We start from the raw sequence: 27,533 nt of genomic DNA, 5'->3' as shown, positions 1-27,533 counted from the left end.
AAAAAAGAACATAATCCCTATTGCCTTATGGAGATTGAGAGATTCAGAACATTTTCTGTTATGAAGAGTTCAGCCTACATGGTCAAATTTACACTATAAACATTTTACAATAGGAAAAGTCCAGACATAACCTCTAAAAATTGTTATTTAGTTTTTTTCTAATGCTTATATATTAGTTTTTTTTAAATTTTTTAAATAACTCAAAACCAGAAAGATTTTATTTTATTTTAGCAATTTCCACCCACACCAAGAAGACCCATGGATTTTACCTCTGTTAGCATGTGAGGCATCTGTTTATAGGACTGCCTTGGAGAGCAATCTGCTTGCCTTGTGACCAGGAGCTGAAATGAGGAAAAGGGAGCCAGGCACCCACAATCACCTTCAAGGGTATACCCGCAACTACCTAAGATGACCATAGTAGGTGTTACCATGTAAAGGCTTCATAACCTCAAAAAATCACCTCCTGACAACCAGGTTCTTCATAATTTGTCTCTTTGGAGAGCATGCGAGTCCAAACTATAATATTCTTTCCTGGCCTCAGATGTTGGAGTCCAACTCACAGTCTAAATGAAAATTAAATACTCATATATGACTAGACAGGTAGAGGACAGACATTCCCAATGAAATAAAAGAGTTCACTTATCCTCTTAGAATGAGAAATGACAGAGTGCTGGAGAGATACTCACTGGTTAACAGCACTGTTTGCTCCTGCAGAGGATCTGGTGTTGGTTCCCAGAACCCTCATGGTATCCAGTCATAAATGTCCCTCCAGTTTTAGGAGATTCAATGTTCTCTTTTCATCTGCATCTTTTGGCTGCTATAGGTACCAGGCAACGTGTGATATAAATGTATGCGTGCAAGCAAACAGTCATGTACATAAGAATAAATAATGTATTTTAAATAAAAGCAAAAGGAAAATCATAAATAATAATTCACCCAAAGCAAGACTAAAATGCAGCAAAGCAAATACTAAGCCTTAAAGGTTTATGTTTAGAATCCAAGTCATACTGTGGCAACATGGGATCTCCCATAGCCTTGGGCAGCTCAGTTTTTTGGGATTGCCTGGTTTCAACCTCTGTGGTCACTTGCTTGCAGAGAGTTTGCTCATGGTTTTCCATGCTTCTAGGATGACCATCTTCAGTGTGGCTCTTCCCTGAAGCTTCAACCTCACTTCTGTAGTTCCACACACTGCCTCGTGAGGGAATGCAATCCTGCTGCTCATCTCTTTGAAATCTCTTTGGAAGACTCTATTACTCTATAATTCTTTTATTCTGTGAGCCTCACACAGAGAGTGTCAAGGACTTCCACCAAAACTATTTGACTCATAGTTGCAGTAGCCTCTGAGTCCATTGGCAGCTAAATACTGAAAAATGTGTCCAAATGCTTAGGCACTGCTGGGTACATAACACACACTTGCGTGGATACATAAGATACACTTACACGCTTTCCAAGGAGATTTTCTGGAAAATCTTAGAAACAAGATTTTGCTTCTACATATGTATGTTAGCCAGTCTCCTTTTTGCTCTGTCCAAAATCCTCACAGGAAGCAATTTAAGAGGCAGGAGAGAGGCACCTTCTATACAAGTGTCTTCTGTCCATGCCTAAAGACTTGAGTTTCAACCCAAGTCACTTGAGGTGCTATTTCTGTAATCCCAACATCAGGTGAATAAAATAGACTCCTGGAGCTCATTAGCTAGTCAAGTGTAGCCAGATCATGGAGCTCCAGGTTCAGCAAAAGACACTGTCTCCTAAAAAACAAGGTACTGAATAATTAAGACTCCTGACATTAATCTTTGACATTCAGAAGCAGACACATATACTTTTTCTACAAAGGGAAGGAGGAAGGAAGAGAAGGATGATGGGAAGGAGCAGGAGGGGGGTGAGGAAGAAAGCAACTTTAATGGGAAAGGGTTTATTTGGACTTACAGTTATGTGGGGTACAGTCCATGACTTTGTCATATTTTATCCATATTCAGGAAACATAAATAGAACAGGAAGTAAGGTCAGTTTGATCTCCAGGCTCTCCAGGAGTAGCCAACTCCTTCCAGTGAGCGTCTACCTCAGCAAGACCCGATAATCCTCCCAAATAGCATTGCCACCAGCAGAACCAATTGTTCATGCACACAAACCTAATGGTACATTTCATATTAATACCACAAGAATCTCCAAGGTTACGATGCTGTGATTTGGTACCAACATTCAAACCTCACCCATAGCAGTGTGCATTTAAAGAACGGAACAGTTTCCAAATGTGTGTTTAATTAGAGAAATCGAAACTAGGATTTGCTGCCTCTTAAGCTGTTTAAACTCAATTCTATGCTGCATTAGCACCATACAGGCAACATAATCTAAAGTAGCACTCCTATTTCAGAGATTATTTACCATGAGACATGGTGAGAGTGATATTCTCCTAGGCTTCACTCTCAAATGCTTTGATCCAGTAAATCAGAGGCACGACCAATGTCTAAGTGTTTAATAAAACATTCAAGTGTCTCTGACACAGGAAGTCTCTGAATTATGCCTTTAGAGCTATGATACAGAGGGAATTATCTTAGTAGGTAGCGTGAGGAAACAGAATAACCATAGATCTGGGCTTCCCAATTCACAGCGTTTCCAAACAGTTTACTCAGACAGGAACCCCGAACGCCATCCATTTGGCTATATGGCATTGGCAACAGCATAATGATGTATAATGATAATCTTTATGTATGGCTATTTATGTTCCTCAGTCAAAGAAGTAAATACCCTCTGGTCCCCTGGGGGAGTATCCTGAATAGCAGAGCACTGCTCTGCTGTTAGCTCATTGTTAACAGGTAAAGTATTAGATGATGAATCTATTTTTTTCCAGAAAGAAGAGTTTAAAAACACAGCTTTGATTGGATATGAACTTGGCTTCCTTTCTCAGGCCAAGAATCCTCAAAACCCTAACATTTCCAGGTATTATTCTCCCTTTTAGTTTAAAAGTTAGCTTCCTTTGAGTAAATATGTGTCAAAGCAGATTATTGTTTCCATCCCCATCCAAAGCACTGTACTTCCTTTCTGCCTGAACATCTTTACCTCCCATTCTTTCCTTCTTCGATGGTCACTGTTAGATCCTGTCCACTGTGGGTAAGTAAAGGATGGGATCTGAACTTTGGTGATGGTCCAGTCACAAGGAATGATGCTGTGCATCTCAGTATGGTCTCCTTGACTTCTGCATCTATTGTCTCTGGAAGCAAGGTCTAGCTGAGTCCAAAAGCACAGAGAGCATTAAAAGCTGAGTCTATAAGTGTGGCTTTGCCCAAGTTAGAGGAACAAAGCTGTATCCAACAAAGTCCACTGCGGAGACATTTCCCAGTAGCCTCCTGTTGCAGAACCCCTTTCCTGAAACAAAAAGTTCCCTATGGATGCAAGAAAGATGGTCATCTCTTACAGGTTTTGCCTCAATTACTTATGCTCACTGAAGTTCAAGAGTCTCTTCCGGACCAACTCCAACTCTGGGAATTGTCCTTGACTCTCCCATAAAGTTAGATTCTTCTCCAAATTTTGCACTGTGTATAATTCTACACAACTCCATTTTTTGTATGCAAGTTTTTCTGATAAGCAAATATTACTATACTCCAGTACCCTATAGCCAGAATATTGCCTTACTAGTCAATGACATCAATAACTTCAGTGTCTAAAGAGATACATCTCAAATACATCTTCCTCCAAAGAGATCAATAAAATTCCATTCTTCAACTGTTTTTCTCTCCTGCTTCCCTGGGTGGTTTGCCTTTTCTATCTTTGGCAATAATCAAATAGAAATATGATAGTATTTCAAATAGTAACTATGAGTTATCCACAATTGTCTTCTCAGAACTTAGCCATTCTAAAATTTAATGTATTTAATATGAACTATGCAAAACCTCCCAGAGGTCCATGTGTTCCAAGCATGGCCACAACATACCTTAGGGGCATTCTCAGAGCAACCACGAATACACAAGCATCTCTAGAATATCGAGATGCCTGTTGCTTCTTTACTGACAGGTCACCTCCTACTCAGTTCTGTACTCACTGCTCAGGCATTTCATTGACTGTCTGTGGTTGCTCCCCTACCTTTCCCAGCTCAGCTTCTAGCACCCTCTCTGATAGACACTACATGGCAGTTTAAGAAATCTTCGCAATACCCTCCATAATGTTCATTGTGAACTCTGACCATGAGTCTACTGTTGTAATTAGTACATGTGTGAAGTTTACCTGTGCTGTGCCAGTTACTCATTCAAATACAAACACTTTGATGATCTCAGCAGGGTGTTTGGGGTTGTCTTTTATTGTCATGCCAAACAGTGAAATGACACATCAAAGACTTACCATGTATTATATATAAATTATTGAAATAAAAGACTTCAAAAAATTCTCACTTCAAAAAAAAAAAAAAAAAAAAAAAAAAAAAGTGAAAGCTTGGTCCTTAAAGTCAGGGAGTTGTTCTAATAGCAAGGGCAGGAGTACACCAAAAAGTGAATTGGATTTTGAAAGGCAATGAAAATTACAACATGTGCTTTCTGGTTGGAGTGGTGATGAGAAACCCAGAGTGCCAAAGGAATGTGGAAGGATTGTGTGTGACCACAAGCTATTTTATGTTTGTTACAAGAGGAGGGCGTATGACCATGATGATGAGCTGTTGATTGTCAGAAAAAGTGAGTAAGAACTATAATCAACTTTAGTGCCTACTATATTCAAAAAATTTGTCAGGTACAATAGACATAGTCTCCATTTAATCATCCAAGCATTTAACTATTAATAGAACAAAATAAAAACCCTTTATCTAGGAATGTCAGCATGCAAGAAGCTTAGATGCCGTCATAGTAAGAAGAGTTGAGCAAAATCAAAGCAAACAAATTCCTCTTCATAGACCCATCACAGAAGTAGGGTCAAGGAGCAAAACCACCATTCTGAAAATCAGGGGAAAGGGTGACTACACAGAGTGTCACCTTCCTGTTAGAACTTGAGCAAAACTCCTGAGGGACGAGAGAATAGCATCAGGGAGATCCGAGTTATAGGTGATGGATGAAATCTTCAAGATCCAGCTTGAGAGTTAGAAAGGAGCCCTCTGTCCTGGCTGGGTTTATACTATAAAGAATTTTAGCTCTGGGAGCTTGGAATGGTTCTCACAGTGAATGGGGGTGGGGAAGGAGAGGGGAAGCCCGCCTACCTCCAGCAGGTGAAGGAGAGAGGATTCATTAGTGACAGAAGAATGCTGTGTTCTCAAACCACATTTGCCCTCTGGAAACACAAGTAACCAGATCTCTTCAGCTGTAGTTTATCAGTATTTGCCTGAGCCAAGAGAAAGGAATTATCCAATTCCTGCCAGCTGCTACCTTCCTTATGGAAACAAGAAAGACTCACACGCCCCTCTGTTACTATGACCCACCCAAGAGTAAAGACAAACCTGCAAATGACATTCTGAGCCTAGGGACACAGTTCAGTCGAGGCAGAGGCTGCATTACTCAGGGTTCTCAGAGTAACAGGACTGATACTGGGAATCTATGTTACATATGTTACAAAACAGTTTGTTAGATAGATTTAACCAATACAGTCAATGTAGTCCAACAGTCGCTGTCTCACACTGGAGAGGCTGCAAAGTGATTACTGCTCAGTGCAGAAGGATGGACCCCTGGGGCTTGCTTGCCAGCTAGTCTAGCCTATTTACCCAGCTCTAGGCCACTGAGAGAAACAAAAATACACACACACACACACACACTCACACACACACAAACAAATGCAAACACAATGGGGAAGATAAGGAATATGAAGAACAGGAACAATGCAACTGTATTTCTTAAAGAAATACATTCAAGGTGGTTGATCTCTGGTCTCCATGTCTGTCCACACATGAGAGCACATACACACACACATAAATACAGTTCACACACCTGAGCATACATACATATACCTAAAACACACACACAATGGGAAAGATAAGAATATAAATAAATGACAAGTAATAAATAGAAAACAGTAACACATAGCTGTTACTACAAATATATCCAACGATAACTCAGCTGTATATATTCAGTTGATCATTATGTGCTATAACACGTTCATGCAATATATACTGTACTTTGATTCTAATCACAGCACAGGGTGCTCTTCTTCCTCTCCCCATTCTCATGGCTCTCCTCATCTTCTCTAACAATCCCTCCTTTTAATACCTCGTTTATCCTACATACCATCTATGAAAGCATAGAAGGTGATCAAGTAAAGTTAATGACATCAATGAATATCATGTACATAATGGTTTTATTTTCAATTCCTTTAGATATTTCTCTTTATTTTCCCAAATGCATATCTGGAATCTAATAGTAATAAAATGGCAAATAAACTCAAAATAAAGAACATTAGACAGCACCTGTATTCTTCAAAGCAAAAGAGGAAGACTAATTGTTCCTGATTATTTGATCTCTCAGTGTATGTAAAACTTAAAGGCAATCATTGGACTTATAATATTTAATCAAAAAGAAAAAATATGTGAAGGGCAGTATTGAGATATCTGGTAAGATTTCCGTAAGGTGTTGAGATGCTTTAGCCTTCAGTGACCTTTGAACCATAATCACAGTGCTCTTTCTGAGACTGCCCATGGTGGAGGAATGTGCTGGGACAATTCTCTAACATTGAACACAAAGCACACAGCTCACCTCAGAGTGTCAGTAAGAGAAAGAAAGCAAACAAAAAATGCCAAGTACTACCAAATGATGTGAAGTGGCCACAGGGTCTCTGACTATTCTTACGGTTCAGATTAAAGACTTTTAAAATCACTTGGAAAATTATTAAAAATAAAGTAGTTCACAAGTATGGACAAAATTCATTTTAATGTTGAGTGGAGGAAGCTTCACAATAAAGGACATATACTGTGAGACAACTTTCCTATTTAGAACAAGAGAAATTGCCTTTCCCTTGTATCTGGTCTATGTCCCTGGATCTCCACTGGTCCAGGTGTCAGATGGGCCGAGCCCTGTTCTATGCCTCAGAGTCGTCGGGTGGCTTGGAACTTCTGTTCCTGGTCGCTGGCTCAGGCAGGTCAGGGCAGGGCAAGGCAGGGGGTGTACTTTCCATGTGCACTCCACAGAGATCTCTCTGCTCCCCGGCAGCCCAGGTCTCCCACCCACCAGTTGCTCAGCCTCTACGAGCCGCCATTCCGGGTGGCAGATGGGCCAGGCTCCACTCTGTGTCCTGAAGTCGCCTCCTGGTGGAAACAGAAGTTCTAAATTTCTGTTCCCATTTGCTGGATCAGGAAAGGCAGGGCAGGGCAAGGCAGGGGGTGCACTTTCCATGTGTGCTCTGCAGAGATCTCTCTGCTCCCCGGCAGCCCAGGTCTCCCACCCACCAGTTGCTCAGCCTCTACTAGCTGCCGTTCTGGGTGGCAGATGGGCCAGGCTCCGCTCTGCATCCTGAAGTCACCTCCGGGTGGAAACAGAAGTTCCAAATTTCTGTTCCTGGTCACAGTTGTTCAGCCTTTACGAGCTGCCACCTCATAGAAACAACTATTCCTTGATATCTATTAACATAAATGGACTCAAATCCCCAATAAAGAGACATAAGCTATCAGACTGGATAAATAAACAAAATCCAGCCTTTTGCTGCATACAGGAAACTCATCTCAGAGACAAAGACAGACACTATCTCAGAGTAAAAGGTAGAAAAAAAACTTCCAAGCAAACAGCTCCAAGAAGCAAGCTGGAGTGGCTATCTAATATCGAATAAAGCAAATTTCCAACCAAAAGTTATCAAAAATGATAAGAAAGGAGAGCAGAGCCTGGCCCAACAGCCAGCCGGAAAGGCGGCTCGAACAGGCTGAGCAACTGTGACCGGGAACAGATCTTAGGAACTTCTGTTCCCACCCGGAGACGACTTCAGGAAGCAGAGTGGAGCCTGGCCCAACTGCCAGCTGGAAAGGCGGCTCGTACAGGCTGAGCAACTGGTGAGTGGGAGACCTAGGCTGCGGGGGAGCAGAGGGATCTCTGCGGAGTGCACACGGAAAGGGCAGCCCCTGCCCTGACCTGCCCTGTCCTCCCCGATCCAGTGACCGGGAACAGATCTTAGGAACTTCTGTTCCCACCCTGAGTCGACTTCAGGACACAGAGCAGAGCCTGGCCCAGCTGCCACCCGGAACCTGGGCTGCCAGGGAGGAGAGAGATCTCTGCGGAGTGCACACAGAAAGTGTACCACGGACACAGACCAGATACAAGGGAAAGGCAAGAACATATCACTGACAACAAAATGGCAAGAGGAAAGAGAAAGAGTATATCCCAAGGAAACCAAGACAATCTAGCAACACCAGAACCCAGCTCTCCGATAGTAGCAAACATCGGAATTCCAAACACTCCAGAGAAAGAAGACACAGACCTGAAATCATGCCTCAAGACGCTGATAGAGTTACTTAAACAAGAAAGGGAGGAAAAGCAAAAAGATTCAGAAGCTTTTAAAGAAGAAACAAGAAAAACACTCAAAGAACTCAAAGAACGAGACGAAAACAGAACCATAGAAATAAAGGAATGGAAGAGGGAAATTAAAACAGAAATTGACACAATAAAGAAAGCGCTAAAAGAGATAACCCTAGAGTCAGAACACCAAAAAAAGAAATCAGGAGTCACAGAAGCAAGCATTTCCAACAGATTACAAGAGATCGAGGAGAGAATCTCAGGGGCAGAAGACAACATTGCAAACATAGAAAAAACAGCCAGAGAAGATGCAAAAAACAAAAAGCTCCTAACCCAAAATGTCCAGGAAATACAAGACACAATGAGAAGACCGAACCTAAGGATAATAGGAATAGAAGAGGGAGAAGAGTATCAACTAAGAGGCACAGTAAATATCTTTAACAAAATCATAGGAGAAAACTTCCCTACCCTCAAGAATGAGATGACCACGAGCATAAAAGAAGCCTTCAGAATTCCAAATAGGTTGGACCAGAAAAGAAATACCTCTCGACACATAATAGTCAAAACATCAAGTGCCCAAAGTAAAGAAAGAATACTAAAAGCAGTAAGGGAAAAAGGTCAGGTAACATATAAAGGCAGACCAATCAGACTCACACCCGATTTCTCAACAGAGGCTATGAAAGCTATAAGAGCCTGGACAGACATCATGCACTCCTTAAGAGAGCACAAGTGCCAGCCCAAGCTGCTATACCCAGCAAAACTATCAATCACCATCGATGGAGAGACAAAGATATTTCAAGACAAATCAAAATTCACACAATATCTGACCACAAACCCAGCACTACAACGAATTATAGGTGGAAAACCCAATACAAGGAGGGAAAATACAGCCTAGTAAAAACAAGAAAACTCCTAAACAAGAAAACTAAAAGAAGAAAAAAACACAGACACAACTCAACCCAAAAAAGCAAAAATGGCAGGAAACAGAAACAATTATTCTTTGATATCTATTAACATAAGTGGTTTCAACTCCCCAATAAAGAGACATAGACTATCAGACTGGATACATAAACAAAATCCAGCCTTTTGCTGCATACAGGAAACTCATCTCAGAGACAGAGACAGACACTATCTCAGAGGAAAAGGGTGGGAAAAAAACTTCCAAGCAAACAGCTCCAAGAAGCAAGCTGGAGTGGCTATTCTAATATCGAATAAAGTAAACTTCCAACCAAAAGATATCAAAAAAAATAAAGAAGGACACTTTTTACTCATTACCGGGGAAATTTGTCAGGAGGAACTCTCAATCCTTAACATATATGCTCCAAATAAAAAATCACCCACATTCATAAAAGAAACTCTACTAAACCTCAAAAAATACATTTCACCCCACACAATAATAGTGGGAGACTTTAACACCCTACTCTCACCAATGGACAGATCAGGGAAACAGAAACTGAACAAGGACACTGCAAAACTAGCAGAGACTTTGAACTAACTAGAATTAATAGATATATACAGAACATACTATCCTAAAGTAAAAGAATACACCTTCTTCTCACCACCCCATGGCACCTTCTCAAAAATTGACCACATAATTGGACACAGAACGAGCCTTCATCGATATAAGAAGATTGAAATACTCCCATGCATCCTCTCAGATCACCATGGTCTACGGCTGGTCTTTAACAACAAAAAAGACAAGAAAATGCCCACATACACATGGAAACTAAACAACGCTCTGTTAAAGGATAGCAGGGTCAAAGAAGAAATAAAGAAAGAAATTAAGGACTTTCTAGAATTCAACGAAAATGATAACACAACATACCCAATCCTATGGGATGCAATGAAAGCAGTATTGAGAGGAAAACTCATTGCCCTAAGTGCTTCCAAGAAGAAACTGGAGAGAGCTCACATCAGCAACCTGACAGCACAGCTAAAAGCCCTAGAACAAAAGGAAGCAGATATACCCAAAAAGAGTAGACGGCAAGAAATAATCAAAATTAGGGCAGAAATAGACCAAATAGAAACAAAAAAAACATTGAAAAAATCAACAAAACAAAGAGTTGGTTCTTTGAGAAAATCAACAAGATTGATAAACCCCTAGCCAGACTAACTAAAGGGCAAAGAGAGAGTATCCAAATTAACAAAATCAGAAAGGAAAGTGGTGACATAACAACTGAAACTAAGGAAATTCAAGAAATCATCAGATCCTACTACAAAAACTTATACTCCACAAAATTGGAAAATCTGGAAGAAATGGACGAATTCCTAGACAGATACAAGGTTCCAAAGTTTACCCAGGACCAAGTAAACCATCTAAATAACCCTATAACACCTAAAGAAATAGAAGAAGTCATCAAAAGCCTCCCAACCAAAAAAAGCCCAGGTCCAGACGGGTTCAGTGCAGAATTTTATCAGACATTTATTGGGGATATAACACCAATATTCGCCAAACTATTCCAAAAGATAGAATCAGATGGAATATTACCCAACTCAATTTTGAGGCTACAATAACCCTCATACCTAAACCACACAAAGACCCTACAAGGAAAGAGAACTTCAGACCAATCTCACTTATGAACATTGATGCAAAAATACTCAACAAAATCCTTGCAAACCGAATCCAAGAACACATCAAAATCATCATTCATCATGACCAAGTAGGCTTCATCCCTGGGATGCAGGGATGGTTTAACATAAGGAAATCCATCAATGTAATCCACCATATAAACAAACTTAAAGGCCAAAATCACATAGTCATCTCACTAGATGCTGAGAAAGCATTCGACAAAATCCAACACCCCTTCATGTTAAAAGTCCTGGAAAGAACAGGAATCCAAGGCCCATATTTAAACATAATAAAAGCAATATACAGCAAACCAACAGCCAACATCAAACTTAATGGCGAAAAACTTGAAGCAATCCCACTAAATCAGGGACTCGACAAGGCTGCCCACTCTCCCCCTACCTATTCAACATAGTACTGGAAGTCCTGGCTGGAGCAATTAGACAGCAAAAGGAGATCAAGGGGATACAAATCGGAAAGGAAGAGATAAAAACATCACTCTTTGCCGATGACATGATAGTGTACTTGAGTGACCCCAAAAATTCCACCAGAGAACTCCTACAGCTGATAAACAAGTTCAGCAAAGTGGCCGGATACAAAATTAACTCAAACAAAACAGTAGCCTTCCTATACTCAAAGGAAAAACATCTGGAGAAAGAAATTAGGGAAAAGGTACCTTTCACAATAGTTACAAAAACTATGAAATACCATGGTGTGACTCTAACTAAGCAAGTGAAGGACCTGTATGACAAGAACTTCAAACCTCTAAAGAAAGAAATTGAGGAGGATCTCAGAAAATGGAAAGATCTCCCATGCTCATGGATTGGAAAGATCAACATCTTAAAAATGGCCATCATACCAAAAGCAATGCAATCCCCATCAAAATTACAACCCAGTTCTTCATGGTATTGGAAAGATCAATGTGCAATTTCATATGGAATAACAAAAGACCCAGAATAGCGAAATTCATCCTCAACAACAAAAAAACATCTGCGGGAATCACTATCCCTGACCTCAAGCTACATTACAAGGCAATTGCAATTGTGCTGAAAACTGCATGGTACTGGTACAGAAATAAGCAAGTGGATCAATGGAATAGAATAGAAGATCCAGAAATGAGCCCTCATGTATATGGTCACCTGATTTTTGACAAAGGAGCAGTAAACATTCAATGGAAAAAGGACAGCCTATTCAACAAATGGTGCTGGTCCAACTGGCACTCAACATGCAAAAGAATGAAAATAGACCCGTTCTTATCTCCTTGTAAAAAGATCAAGTGTAAGTGGATTAAAGATCTCCACTATAACCAGATACACTGGAACTATTAGATGAGAAAGTAGGAAAAACTTAGAACACATAGGCACAGGAGAAAATTTCCTGAACAAAACACCAATGGCTCAAGCTCTAAGGTCAAAGATTAACAAATGGGACTTAATGAGATTGCAAAGTTTCTGTAAGGCTAAGGACATTGTCAAGAAAACAAAACGGCAACCAACAGAATGGGAAAAGATCTTTACCAACACCACATCAGATAGAGGCCTAATATCCAAGGTGTACAAGGAACTCAAAAAGCTAGACACCAGAGAATCAAATAACCCTATTAAAAAATGGGGTACCGAGCTAAACAAATCATTTTCAGTTGAGGAACACCGAATGGCCGAAAAACATCTGAGGAAGTGCTCGACATCCTTAGCCATCAGGGAAATGCAAATCAAAACAACCCTAAGATTCCACCTTACACCAGTCAGATTGGCCAAGATCTAAAACTCAGATGACAGCAGATGCTGGCGAGGCTGCGGAGAAATAGGAACACTTCTCCACTGTTGGTGGGGTTGCAAGCTAATACAACCACTCTGGAAATCTGTCTGGCGATACCTCAGAAAATTGGATATAGTACTACCTGAAGACCCAGCTATTCCACTTCTGGGCATATACCCCAGAGACACTTTAATACACAACAAAGATATATGCACCACAATGTTCATAGCGGCTCTATTTATAATAGCCAGAAGCTGGAAGGAACCCAGATGTCCTTCAGAAGACGAATGGATACAAAAATTGTGGTACATATACACAATGGAATACTACTCAGCCACCAGAAACAATGACTTAACCAAATTCTTAAGAAAATGGCTGCATCTAGAGAAGATCATCCTGAGTGAGATAACCCAGTCACAAAAGAACAGACATAATATGCAGTCACTGATAGTGGGATGCTAACCCCAGAGGCTTGCACTTCCCCAGAAACAACTCACAGACTGTATGAAGTCCAAGAAATAAAGAAAACAAAAAATATACATATATTCACAAAACAAGAAGACTTTGACTTTTTCCATGTTGCGTTTTGTTTTGCATGTACTTTACGCTTATTGCAACTAGTACGTTTTCAATGCATACTGTCAAGCCCTTGAAAAAAATTAAGTACTGACTATAAAACATATTCACATGGTTTTATGTAAAATTTATTTTAATGTCTGAAAAAACAGTACTGACAAAAATGTATAATTTTAAGCAAAAAATGTTTAAAATCTTTACATTTATCTTTGTTTTACAAAATAAAGTCGTTTAAAAAAATGATAAGAAAGGACACTTTTTACTCATTACTGGGGAAATCTGTCAGTAGAAACTCTCAATCATTAACATATATGCTCCAAATAAAAAAGCACCCACATTCATAAAAGAAACCCTACTAAAGCTCAAAAAATACATTTCACCCCACACAATAATAGTGGGAGACTTTAATACCCCACTCTCACCAATGGACAGATCATGGAAACAGAAACTGAACAATGACACTGCAAAACTAGCAGAGACGTTGAACCAACTAGAATTAATAGATATATACAGAACATATTATCCTAAAGTAAAAGAATACACCTTCTTCTCACCACCCCATGGCACCTTCTCGAAAATTAACCACATAATTGGAAACAGAACAAGCCTCCATCGATATAAGAAGACTGAAATACTCCCATGCATCCTCTCAGATCAACATGATCTACAGCTGGTCTTTAACAACAACAAAGACAACAAAAAGCCCATATACACATGGAAACTAAACAATGCTCTGTTCAACGATAGCAGGGTCAAAGAAGAAGTAAAGAAAGAAATTAAGGATTTTCTAGAATTCAAAGAAAATGAAAACACAACATACCCAAACCTATGGGATGCAATGAAAGCAGTATTGAGAGGAAAACTCATAGCCCTAAGTGCTTCCAAAAAGAAACTGGAGAGAGCTTACATCAGCAACCTGACAGCACAGCTAAAAGCCCTAGAACAAAAGGAAGTAGATATACCCAAAAAGAGTAGACAGCAAGAAATAATCAAAATTACGGCAGAAATAGACCAAATAGAAACAAAAAGAACCATTGAAAAAATCAACAAAACCAAAAGTTGGTTCTTTGAGAAAATCAACAAGATTGATAAACCTTTAGCCAGACTAACTAGAGGGCAAAGAGAGAGTATACAAATTAACAAAATCAGAAATGAAAGGGGTGACATAACAACTGAAACTGAGGAAATTCAAGAAATCATCAGATCCTACTACAAAAACTTATACTCCACAAAATTGAAAAATCTGGAGGAAATGGACGAATTCCTAGACAGATACAAGATCCCAAAGTTAAACCAGGAACAAGTAAACCATCTAAATAACCCTATAACACCTAAAGAAATAGAAGAAGTCATTAAAAGCCTCCCTACCAAAAAAAAGCCCAGGTCCAGACGGGTTCAGTGCAGAATTTTATCAGACATTTGTTGGGGATATAACACCAATGCTCTCCAAAATATTCCAAAAGATAGAATCAGATGGAATATTACCCAACTCAATTTTGAGGCTACAATAACCCTCGTACCTAAACCACACAAAGACCTTACAAGGAAAGAGAACTTCAGACCAATCTCACTAATCAACATTGATGCAAAAATACTCAAAAAAATCCTTGCAAACCAAATCCAAGAACACATCAAAACAATCACTCATCATGACCAAGTAGGCTTCATCCCTGAAATGCAGGGTTGGTTTAATATAAGGAAATCCATCAATGTAATCCACCATATAAACAAACTCAAAGATAAAAATCACATGGTCATCTCACTAGACGCTGAGAAAGCATTTGACTAAATCCAACACCCCTTCATGTTAAAAGTCCTGGAAAGAACAGGAATCCAAGGTCCATACTTAAACATAATAAAAGCAATATACAGCAAACCAACAGCCAACATCAAACTTAATGGCGAGAAACTTTATGCAATCCCACTAAAATCAGGGACTTGACAAGGCTGCCCACTCTCCCCCTACCTATTCAACATAGTACTGGAAGTCCTGGCTGGAGCAATTAGACAGCAAAAGGAGATCAAGGGGATACAAATCGGAAAGGAAGAGATAAAAACATCACTCTTTGTAGATGACATGATAGTGTACTTGAGTGACCCCAAAAATTCCACCAGAGAACTCCTACAGCTGATAAACAAGTTCAGCAAAGTGGCTGGATACAAAATTAACACAAACAAATCAGTAGCCTTCCTATACTCAAAGGACAAACGTGTGGAGAAAGAAATTATGGAAAAGATACCCTTCACAATCGTCACAAATCTATGAAATACCTTGGTGTGACTCTAACTAAGCAAGTGAAGGACCTGTATGACAAGAACTTCAAACCTCTAAAGAAAGAAATTGAGGAGGATCTCAGAAAATGGAAAGATCTCCCATGCTCATGGATTTGAAAAATCAACATCTTAAAAATGGCCATCCTACCAAAAGCAATACAGATTCAATGCAATCCCCATCAAAATTCAAACCTAGTTCTTCAAGAATTCGAAAGATCAATGTGCAATTTCATATGGAATAAAAAAATACCTAGAATAGCGAAATCCATCCTCAACAAAAAAAAAAAAAAAAAAAAAAAAAAACATCTGCGTGAATCACTATCTATGACCTCAAGCTATATTACAAGGCAATTGCAATTGTGCTGAAAACTGCATGGTACTGGTACAGAAATAGGCATGTGAATCAATGGAATAGAATAGAAGATCAAAAAATGAGCCCTCATGTATATGGTCACCTGATTTTTGACAAAGGAGCAGTAAACATTCAATGGAAAAAGGACAGCCTGTTCAACAAATGGTGCTGGTCCAACTGGCACTCAGCATGCAAAAGAATGTAAATAGACCCTTTCTTATCTTCTTGTACAAAGCTCAAGTGTAAGTGGATCAAAGATCTCCACATTAAACCAGATATACTGGTACTATTAGATGAGAAACTAGGGAAAACCTTAGAACACATAGGCACAGGAGAACGTTTCCTGACCAAAACACCAATGGCTCAAGCTCAAAGGTCAAAGATTAACAAATGGGACTTAATGAAATTGGAAAGTTTCTGTAAGGCTAAGGGCATCATCAAGGAAACAAAACGGCAACCAACAGAATGGGAAAAGATCTTTACCAACACCATATCAGATAGAGGCCTAATATCCAAGGTGTACAAGGAACTCAAAAAGCTAGACACCAGAGAATCAAATAACCCTATTAAAAAATGGGGTACAGAGCTAAACAAAATGTTTTCAGTTGAGGAACACTGAATGGCCAAGAAACATCTGAGGAAGTGCTCGACATCCTTAGCCATCAGGGAAATGCAAATCAAAACAACCCTGAGATTCTACCTCACACCAATCATATTGGCCAAGATCCAAAACTCAGATGACAGCAGATGCTGGCAAGGCTGTGGAGAAAGAGGAACACTTCTCCACTGTTGGTGGGGTTGCAAGCTCAAACAACCACTCTGGAAATCTGTCTGGCGATACCTCAGAAAATTGGATATAGTACTACCTGAAGACCCAGATATTCCACTTCTGGGCATATACCCCAGAGACACTTTAATACACAACAAAGATATATGCACCACAATGTTCATAGCAGCTCTATTTATAATAGCCAGAAGCTGGAAGGAACCCAGATGTCCTTCAAGGCATACTTTCAAACCTTGAAAGAAAATCAAGTACTGACTAAAAAATATATTCCTATAGTTTTATGTAAAAATTATGTTAAAATCTGAAAAAAAGTACTGACAAAATGTACAATTTTAAGCAAAAAATGTTTAAAATCTATACATTTTTCTTTGTTTTGTAAAATAAATTTGTTTAAAAAAAAAGAACAAGTGAAATTAATGTGTAGTGATAGAAACAAGACCAGTGTTTTCTGATGGCAGGGTGGGTCTACAGAAAATGGCCACTGGGAAAACCATGAAGAAATGAAGTAGTCATTGAAAATGGCAGACAGGCAGATGGAATCAGGGCCTGTTGCTCACTGGTTCTACCTTAGCCAAGAAAACTGAGATCCAGCCCCTGACTGAATAGAACAGTCCTTTCCCACATGTCTGAATACATGGAAGACTTTCTTGATGCTTCTTTGCTTATTGATGTCTTTTAATTAATTTTTAGGCCTATAATAAGAATTTATATGAGGAACTATTTTAATATTTTTAAATTTATGCTTTAAAAATTTCATCTTTCATATAATGTATTTTGATTATGTTTACCCCCTGCCATCTCTTCTTCCCCATCCTGGTCTCAATGAATCCACCCCCCAACTCTGTGTGTGTGTATGTGTGTATGTATAAATGAATTTAATTGAGTTTGTTTGTTTGAACATGAGTTGTAATTTTACTGGATTCTGAGCAGCTTGGCAGTGGCTATAGAAATGAAGATGACTCCCCATCTCTTTACAGGCTGAGTCCTGGGCACCAAACACAGGTCTTCGTCAAGAAGAGTACAGGTTCTTAATTTCTGAGCTATCTGCTCAGCCCACAGAGATTTGTTTTGTACACTAGATATCCCAAAGGCTACTTATTATTGTGGGATTGTTATATAGACCATTGAGCAACACTTTGGAATCAAAGTAGTATGTTTATGTCCTAAAGACTTTATAGGAATAGCATCCTCTAAACAAAAATTTAATTATTAAATGTTGGAAGCATTGCACCTAACTTGGGGTAAGTGTGTATATATATATTATATATATACACATATATATGCATATGCATATATATAAGCATATATATGCTATATTTTTCATTATAACCAACCAAATTTATTTCTTTCAACACAAGAGAAGCTACCTATTAGCCTCCCTCCACTATAAATAGGGCTAAAGATTACAATCGTGTTCTCCCCCTTATTCCTTCACTCGTGGTTCATTTGGCAAATCAGCAAATCACACTACACTTTGTGGATGACTCAGCTCCATAGGTAAAATCTGGCACATGATTCTTAGCTAAGAGAAGGGGAATTGTTGAAAAAGTTTAGCATTTTTAAGTAAAATATTTGACATTAAGTGAATGAGTTAATTCTTAGCCTTTGACTAGAGAGGCTAAGGGTAATTATGAGGCCAGTTTTTCAATGGACATTTTACACACTATTATATGAGAGAGTTCCTGTATTAGAACACTTGGTTTCCAGTTGGTGATGCTTTTTAGGAGGTCATGGAGTGTCAGGATAGGGGTTCTTACTGGAGAAATTACATAACTGGGTGTGGGTACCCTTACTGGACTATAACTTTATTCTACTCCTACTTGACTCCCTATGCTTCCTGCCTATGATTGGAGCTGTGATCTGAGTTTCTTATTTGGTTCTTTCTATGCCTTTCCTGACATCTCGCATTCTCCCTCTGATGTCACAGTTCAAACTAAACTCTGTCTTTCAAAAATTCACTTTGGCTCATGGTGTTTTATCACAAGAATAAAAAGTGACTAACCACAGACTTTCCTCTGACATCAGTTCCTAAAATGTAACTGAATCTGACCATCTCATGTTTGAGTATTTGGGAAGTAAGTAAACCCAGAACCTGGCCACCTAGTTCCTCATACCTCGATTCATAAAGTGGGCTTCTAACAAACAGCATTGAAACTGCTACGGTGGCACATGGCTGTTATTCAGGGGTTCCTTTAAGCAGTGTAACAGCTGAGAAAGATAAGAGAGTGGAGAGAAGAGGAAGAGAAACATAAACCAGAGAGAGGAGGAAATGGGGAGGGAGAGGGGAGAATAAGAGTTAGTGTGTAGTTCTCTATGACAGCAGCAATTTACTTTCATTAAACAAAACTCACTGAAACCTACACTGTGGGGAGCTTATACTGACTTAGTCCAGTCAGAGTGTGTGTGCGTATGTGTGTTTGTGTGTGTGTTTGTGTGTGTATACATGCAGGCATACATAGAAGCAGATGTGTATTCATCAGAAGTCAATGTTGCATGCTATTCTACAATGTTTTCATCTTGATTTTGTTTTGTTTGGTTTGACAGGGTCTACCACTGACCTGAGCTCACCATGTAGGTGAGCTAGTATGCAAGCCTAAGTGTCTGTCTGTCTCTCTGCACCAGCTCCAAGGCTATAAGTGCGTATGATCATACTTCTCTTCAAACCATTGCCCTTTCTCCCACTTATTCTCAAATTCATGCTTCTTTTATTATTTATATATTATATTAGGATACACACACACACACACTCTCTCTCTCTCTCTCTCACACACACACACACACACACACACACACACACACACACACACACACGTGAGTGTGAGTGTGTGTGTGTGGGTTCCACATGTTAGACCCTTTATTCTATGGTATGATAGCTAATATTATTATTAAATTCCTAAGATCTAGAATCATCTGAGAGACAAGCTTCCGGGCATCTCTGTAAGGTATGATCTAGATTAGGTTAAGCTTCAATCCTGCCCACAAAGGATTATCGACATAAGGTTAATTAAGGTAAGAAGACCCACTTTACTTGGGAGCAGCATGATCCCATGGGCTGCAGTACTAAACTGAATGTGAAGAAAGCAGACTGAGAACCAGCATTTATCTCTCCCTGATTTCTCATGGCAGACTGCTTCAAACCCATACTTCTTGACTGCGATGTACCATACCCTCAAATATTGAGACAGAATAAATCAATATTTAATCTCCCTTAACTTGGTGCTATCAGGTATTTCAGCATAGCAGTGGAAAAGTAAGAGCAATTAAACTACCAGCATCATCAGGTAAATATTATCACCCCAGTCTCTAACATGTATTTGGCCCTTGTAGGACAGAACTCGAAATAGGAAAAAGAACATTCTTTGCAGACAAGCAGACTGATTACGCTTGAATTTTGTGTCTGTCCCTTCCTCGTAAACCTTTCCTCGAGCCTCAGTTTCTGCTTCTGCAAAATGAGATCTAGGCTACAGACCTTGTATTGTTGCTTTACAATTAAAGTAAGAACATGTGGAAATTTTCCACTTGGTACGGAGTGAGCAATTTTAATTTCTTCTTATTTGAAACTGGGGATAGGTTGTCAGTCTCTATCAGTCCTTTATTCAGTTGGAATTAGATCATTTCTTCCAGACCTCAAATTGGCTGTTTCCCTTCCTTGATTCTAACCTTAGTCTTTCTACAACTCAGGTCATAGCCATGTTGATTTCCCGGGATGTGATGAAATAAATTATTACAAAACACACCACCTAGGACAACAGAAACTCATCCTTTAACACGTAATGAAGATTACTAGTTCAGAATCATTGAGTGGGCCACACTTCCTCCAGACACTCCAGGGAGAATCAGCCCTTTGCTGTTAGCTGCCAGCCTGTCTATGCTTGTAAGGTCAATCAACTTTGCTTGTTCTCTTTCTCTCTCTCTCCCTCCCTCCCTCCCCTCTCTCTCTCTCTCTCTCTCTCTCTCTCTCTCTCTCTCTCTCTCTCTCTCTCTCTCTCTCTCTCTCTCTCTCTCTCACACACACACACACACACACACACACACTTCCCTCTCTCCCTCCTCTTCCCCCTCCCTTCGCCCTCTCTCCCTTGCTCCCTTAATTTCCCATCTGCCTTTCTTTGCCCACTCTTTTGGCTGTTAATGGCTGGATGGGTTTTAGGGGTTTTAGTTGATTGCTTGTTTTATTCGCATTCATTACATTTTATTTTATAAAACAAATTGTACATGATAAACACAAATCACAATAACATTATGAAAACATACTTTTAGCAGCATAACTGTAATGTAATATTACAAAACACTAATCAACAGAACTGTGATTTTTAAACAATATTTTCTGCCTAATTATTGTTTTACTCTTGAGTTAATTACAAGAATGTAATCATCATTTGATTTATATTACTAACATATCTTAAAACATAGTGTATGGACCAGTTGGTGCAAGGTATTCTACTGTCATTTTTGTTTTAACCTTGCTGTTTATTGTATAAGATGGGAAGCTATCCAAGAACGCTACAACTAGGAGAAGCTAGAGGCTCCTGGAAGCTTACAGACCCAACCTAAAGCAGTGCCTTTCAGCCCAGCCCCTAGGCACACACACACTGATTCTTTATGCAGCCTGTCTCCTGAAGTTCAAATTTGATAAATCCTTAGCCAGCCTAACTGCAGGGCACAGAGAGAGCATCCAAATTGACAAAATCAGAAATGAAGGGGCAAACATAATAACAGAAACTGGGGAGATTCAAGAAGTGATCAGATCCTATTACAAAAGCCTATACTCAACAAAACTAGAAAACCTAGAGGAAATGGACAATTTTCTAGACAGATACCAAGTACCAAAATTAAATCAGGGTCAGATAACCCATCTAAACAGCCCCATAACCCCTAAACAAATAGAAGCAGTCATCAAAAACCTCCCCACCAAAAAATGCCCAGGTCCTGATGGGTTTAGTGCATAAGGCTGGCTGGTTTTACCAGGACAGAATGACTTCCTGTTGTCCAGGCTAGCCTTACACTCATGTTCTTCCTGTCTCCAGTTCCTGGTGCTGTGATAACAGGCATGTGGCACCACATCTAGATGCCACAGACCTTTCCTCTGTGTCATTTATTCTTTGTGCCTCCTCTTAATACAGCTGTCATTGGTTTAGGACCTAACTAGAGAATAGTGGGCAGAACCTTCTTCCCAAATACTCAATTTAATGATCATTCTCTAAAGAAGCTATTATTTGCAGGGTCCGTGAGGGGGACTGAGGACATACATTTTAATGAAAAGTGAACAACTTATAAAGGGGTGTGTCTTAGTTTATAATCTGCTACCATGATAAAATGTCCCGACAAGAGCAACTAAAGTCAGGAAAGGGCTATTTCAGCTCACATTTCCACGTCATAGTCTGTCATGGTGGGAAACTCATGGCCACAGGGGCCTGGGGTAGCTGCTGCCATTGCATCTCCAATTAGGAACAGAGAACAGTGAGTAGGTACATCCTAGTGCTTAACTTGTTTTTCCTATTTATGTGGAGCTCAGGAATTCTCTCCTCTTACCATCACCATAGGTCTTCCCACATCAGAAGGATCCCTCCCAGGCAGCTTAGAAGCCTGTCTCACAGGTGATTCTAGACTATGTCAAGCTGACAATTAACACTGACTATCATGTAATGTACAAGTAAATGATAGTAGTTAACAATGAGAGAGTGAAACATAACCACTGCATTATAAGATTTGAGGGGTGGAGAGATGGCTCTGTAGTTAGAAGCAATGCTCTTGTTGGTTTGGTTCTCAGCACCTACACAGTACCTCACAATTACTTGTGACTCCAATTCCAGGGGACTCAATGACTTTTTCTGACTTCCTTGGGCATTGCATATACATGATGCACATAAATTTATGCATGATCATACACAAAGACATAAAAATTAATTTTAAAAGTTTAAGGTAGTATATTTCACTGATTTCTAGTTTTTCGTCGAGTTTTGCTTATTCTGATATGAACTATGTGCAACTAATGCTAAATCATCAAATTAGAAAGCATAAGTTTCCCCATTTGAGTGATTCATAAAATTTCTTATTGCAAAATTATATATTCTGTTTTATTAATGTGATTTGACTTCCTCCTCCTGTTTGGCTCCAAATCAACATGGCTTCAAGATTGACCTAGACATGTCAGAATGCTTCCTACCATCTAAGTTCTTGTATTCCTCCTGGGTGAATTCATTTTGTGCTGTATTTTCTTACATGCTAGTAAGTTTACAGAATTATGTCTTTCTCTTTCCCCGGAGTATCCAATAATCTAACCCTCTAACTCTTCCTCCAAGAGTTTCTTGTCTTCTGGTGACAATAAACAGTTTCCAGGTTGTTTAGATTACATGTCCATCTATTCATTCTCTGATGCCATAGGAATTGAATTATGAACCATTAATAGTGCACTAATCTCTAATTCCTTCTGGAATTTGGTACTGTTCCTAATTGGCTATATTGAGGAAGATCCCTTGCTCTTTTATACAAAACCTTTCCCTGTTTTACTAGTCATGAACTAGTACTAGACACCCCAGACCGTTGATTATTCTGTATGCTGAAACTACACTGTCAGTACCAGGGAAAGGGGTTCTAATGGACCTTTTGAACTGTAAGTTCTAATTACCAAACTGAAATCATTTTTCTTTCATATGGGAAGATGAGGACAGCACACTACATCCTGATATCAACTTAAGCTCATATTTACATGAATAGCCATAAATTTATTCCAATGTTCTCTTTACTGCAGTGCATTTTTGTCCTTACAAAGAGCTTTAAGTCCATATGTTGAAAAACTTTTTTCTCTCCTCATGATGTCTTGTATGCTAAATAGTCTAAAATGTAAGATCATCAAGTGAGAACCACTGTTTTCTCCTGTGACTTTATACTTATCAAATATATTTATAGGTGCTTGACCAAAACTTTGCCATATGGGATATTTCCTGGCCCCTTCTACACCCTCTTTTAGTCATTGCCCCAACCTTGTGAACTGACCTTGATCTAAATTCTTGATACAGAATTTAGATCAAGGTCAGTTACTACTATGACAGAAGCAGAGATTTGACTAGAGTCAGCATGAACTTTTTCTGCACCCATGCTGGCTAGATATCAGTGCTGAGACCTGCAGAGACTAGTGAACTCATATTGTGTTGTCCACAGAGTGTGTCTAGCAAGACTTCAAATCTGTGCTGATCAGAACTATGACCTAGAGTTTTCCTGCTTCCCACTCTCCAGCCATGTGAGTACCCTAGTTTGATCATTCTTCCTCACAGCATTTCTCTCCCTCGTGTTTCTTAGGTTATAGATCTCTTTTCTGTGTGTTGGGGGGGGGGTAGTATCCAGAATGTGTGTCTAGTCCTATACACACAGAGAGACTGGCTACATATATTCTCTTGGACGTTCTCATCATCCCTCGGTTGTTCTCATCACCATGTGACATAATCTCCATCTATACTTCATCTTGTTTTCAGCTTACTGAATATGCCATCTATGAACCTCATGGGCATAGGTCATGTAAGAAAGTTTTACTTTGTGTATAAGTTGTCTAAGTTGTACATATAATACATGCTTCCAAAATACATACTTACCAGGCCCTAAAACTTTTTCCAGGGAAATTACAAAAGTGAGAGAAATTCCCATACCTGTCCTCAAGTCTGTGACACATCAAAACTTTCTGTGTTATCTTCAAGTAGGCTAACATGAAATAGGTTTATCTCGTCTGTCTTCCACACAGCCTCATTTTTCTCTCTACTCTCTGAAGCCATCTTGGAACACATAGTGGTATATTCATTGCTAATTCTTGGTAACATGCATGTCCCATAGACATTCACTACTCCTGAACTATCTCATTGCTCTTTCAATAGAATAACCATTCCATCACAGTATGAGGCAGGGATGCTGTGAATCTTATGTCCTACATTTGGTGGCCAGTTCTATATAACTGTGCTAGAAAGCAAAGATGGCCAGGGGTGAGGGGTAGGATGACTTGGAACAACGTGAAGTAATCTCTGCACTGCTGCTCTCTTCCAGATCTCCCTACTGCCCTATGAAAGTGACGTCAGTGGATGCTGTGGGAGGAAAAAAAATAAAGAGATGGAGCCAGATCTTGGATGCGACTGAGGCACAGATCTAGTGTTAGAATGGGTTGATCTGCACTTCTTGTGACTGGGGAAAGCAAAACAGCCTAGGACTCTGAGTCAGCCATCCTGTTGGTTTTGACCCAACCCTTTTCTATCTAATATAGCACCTCCCAGAGTTTCTTTAATTCCCATGTACTGACATCACTTTCTAAAACAATCTTACTTTTCCAAAAAATTAAAACTCTAAATGACCTCATTTTGTACAGGTGACATTACTTAATAATACAAGCACACCAAGAAATCAGTAAACATTTTATAAAAGCATTCCTTCTTAGCTTTGTTTTCAGTTTAGCATTTACATATGATGGCACCTGCCTATATGACCTTACCTTTGGTAAATTGTAGCTATACTTTCTGGTCTACTTTACTGGGTTCTTATATCTACCACTCATCTTCACTATCCCTTTCTACCTTCTAACAACTTTAGATAGGTGAGAACAAAGGTTAGAGGGGAAAAAGGGCATAGATTTCTTTAGATTACTTCCTGCTAATTGGGGGCACTGAGCTCCTAAGGGCAAGTCTATTCTTCATTGTCAAGATATCTCCAACCAGCAGTCCAGCAAACAGCAAACCAAAAATTCAGCAAAAGCAGTAAAACTTCAAATACAACAGCAGGAACTAGTGGCAGCTGGGACCAGCAGCAGAAGCGGGGAAGGGGGGAGCAGGAGGGACAGCAGCTGCCACAGGCCCTCTTGAGACTTTATCTTCTATACCATCTCAAGAGTCCCCAGAATTCCAATAGGAAACTATCTGCAGCTGGCAAAAACCACACTCCTCTGACAGTATGAGACAAGTCAGAATAGCTATAGGCAGTCTGAAGTAGCCTCATGTTCCACACCTAGGATTAAAAACAAAGACATAATCACATAACTGTTTATTTTTAAGAAACAAAAATTCTTACTACAGTCAACAATTAAATCATCCTTTGATTTAAACCTAACTTGTGCTTCATTAGGTCCCTCCCACCTAGAATTGAACATACCCATTTCTGGGACTCTCCACATTTAGCTAATGTGAACCCCCTCACAAATGGAGCACCTTTCTTTCTATGATTGAATCATTCCTATGATTGAATCATTCTGCAAAGGATAAACTAATAGATGTCTTTCGGGTTTTCAAATAATTTTTAAAATGCTGATTTTATTTTCTCATTCTCTTACAACTTCTTTCAATTAGATATCAGATCCTAGAACTCATGTTTGGCTTTCCATTTGATTAGTGTTTGTGATTATCCAATCCAATGGCTCCTGATTGCCACCTTCCCCTGAGCTCTGCCTAGTGAGCATCATAAATGTCCTGCTTCCTCAGTGACCATGAGCTGTAACACAGAGCTTCCATTTGCAACTCCCTGGATAGCCCTTTTATTTTTTGTCTCTGACTTACATTTTTCCCTCTCAAAGTATCTGCATTGCATATAGTCAAGCCTCCTGCCTTCTTCCTTCCATTATGTTTACTTTGGGGATCTTTCATTCATCCTGACTGTCAGGATGTCAGTTTGATAAAAATACAACCAGACAGGGAGTCGGGACCAAATTCTAAACCCAATTCCCAGGGCTGCCTTGCCAGCTTCTCAGAATACTTATTTCTTTGGCCATACAGAATCTTGGTTTACTTTTGTTTTTGATCTACTTTGGTGCTTGCTGCTATTGCTGTTATGTTGAGGATTGAACTCAAAGTCCTCTGCATAGAGGACATGCACTCTGCTATTCTGTCACATCTCCAGTCTTACAAAGTTATATTTAAGATACCATTTAACTCTGCAATACAGGATAAAAGCTAGGGGGATGACTTAGAGGTAAAGTACTTGCCTTGCAAGTGTAAGGATCTGAGTTTTAATTACCAGAGCCTCTGTAGAAAAGCTAGATATCCTGGTACATATTTGTTATTCCAGTACAGAAAAATACAAGAACTCACTGGCCAATCAACTGAACCCACTTGGTAAAGTCTCAACCTTATCTCAAACAAAATAAGGAAAGTACCCAAGGACTGTCACCCAAGTTTGTCACCTGAGTTCTGCACACTTTGACAGGAAGCAAAGAAGACACTAGATTCAGTTGAGGTATGAACTGATTACTTTTCTTGTTGATGTAATCAAAATAACTTGTAGGAAGCAACCAAAGGCATGAAGGGATTATTGTGGCTTATGGATTTGGGGTATATAGTACATCATGGCAGACAGGAAATGTGACATCAGAATCAGGAGGCCGTGGATCACATTATATTCATGATCCAGAATCAGGAAAAGCAATGAGGCTATAAAACCTGAAGATTCACCTGTAGTGTTGTACTTTCTCCATCAAGGATCCAATTCCTAAAGATTTCACAGCTTTCTCAAGTACTACCAACAGTTGGAGATCAAGTCTTCAAACATCAGAGACTGTTTGGAACACTTTACATTTCAATAATAACAAGATATTTGACGGTATCTTTTCTTACAGATCCTGCTCAAACCAGATTCACAATAAAGCCTATTGTAACTCAACAGGACAAGATGACCAGTTAGTTCTTTATTTGTCTGAGATCCATTAGACAATTTTGTAGTTGTTTAGTAACGAGTAATGAGTAAAATTAGCCTTTTTAAAGCCAAACCAAATCTTTTATATTGTGAAAAAAAAAAAAAGAGAAATTTGGCCTTATAACTCTTTATGAAGCTTTATTTTTTCTTTTTCTTTTTTTTAAA

This window comes from Micromys minutus (assembly GCF_963924665.1).
Source record: "Micromys minutus genome assembly, chromosome: 6".
NCBI lineage: Eukaryota > Metazoa > Chordata > Mammalia > Rodentia > Muridae > Micromys > Micromys minutus.
The sequence above is the reverse complement of the archived record's forward strand: the minus strand, read 5'-3'. Positions refer to the sequence as shown.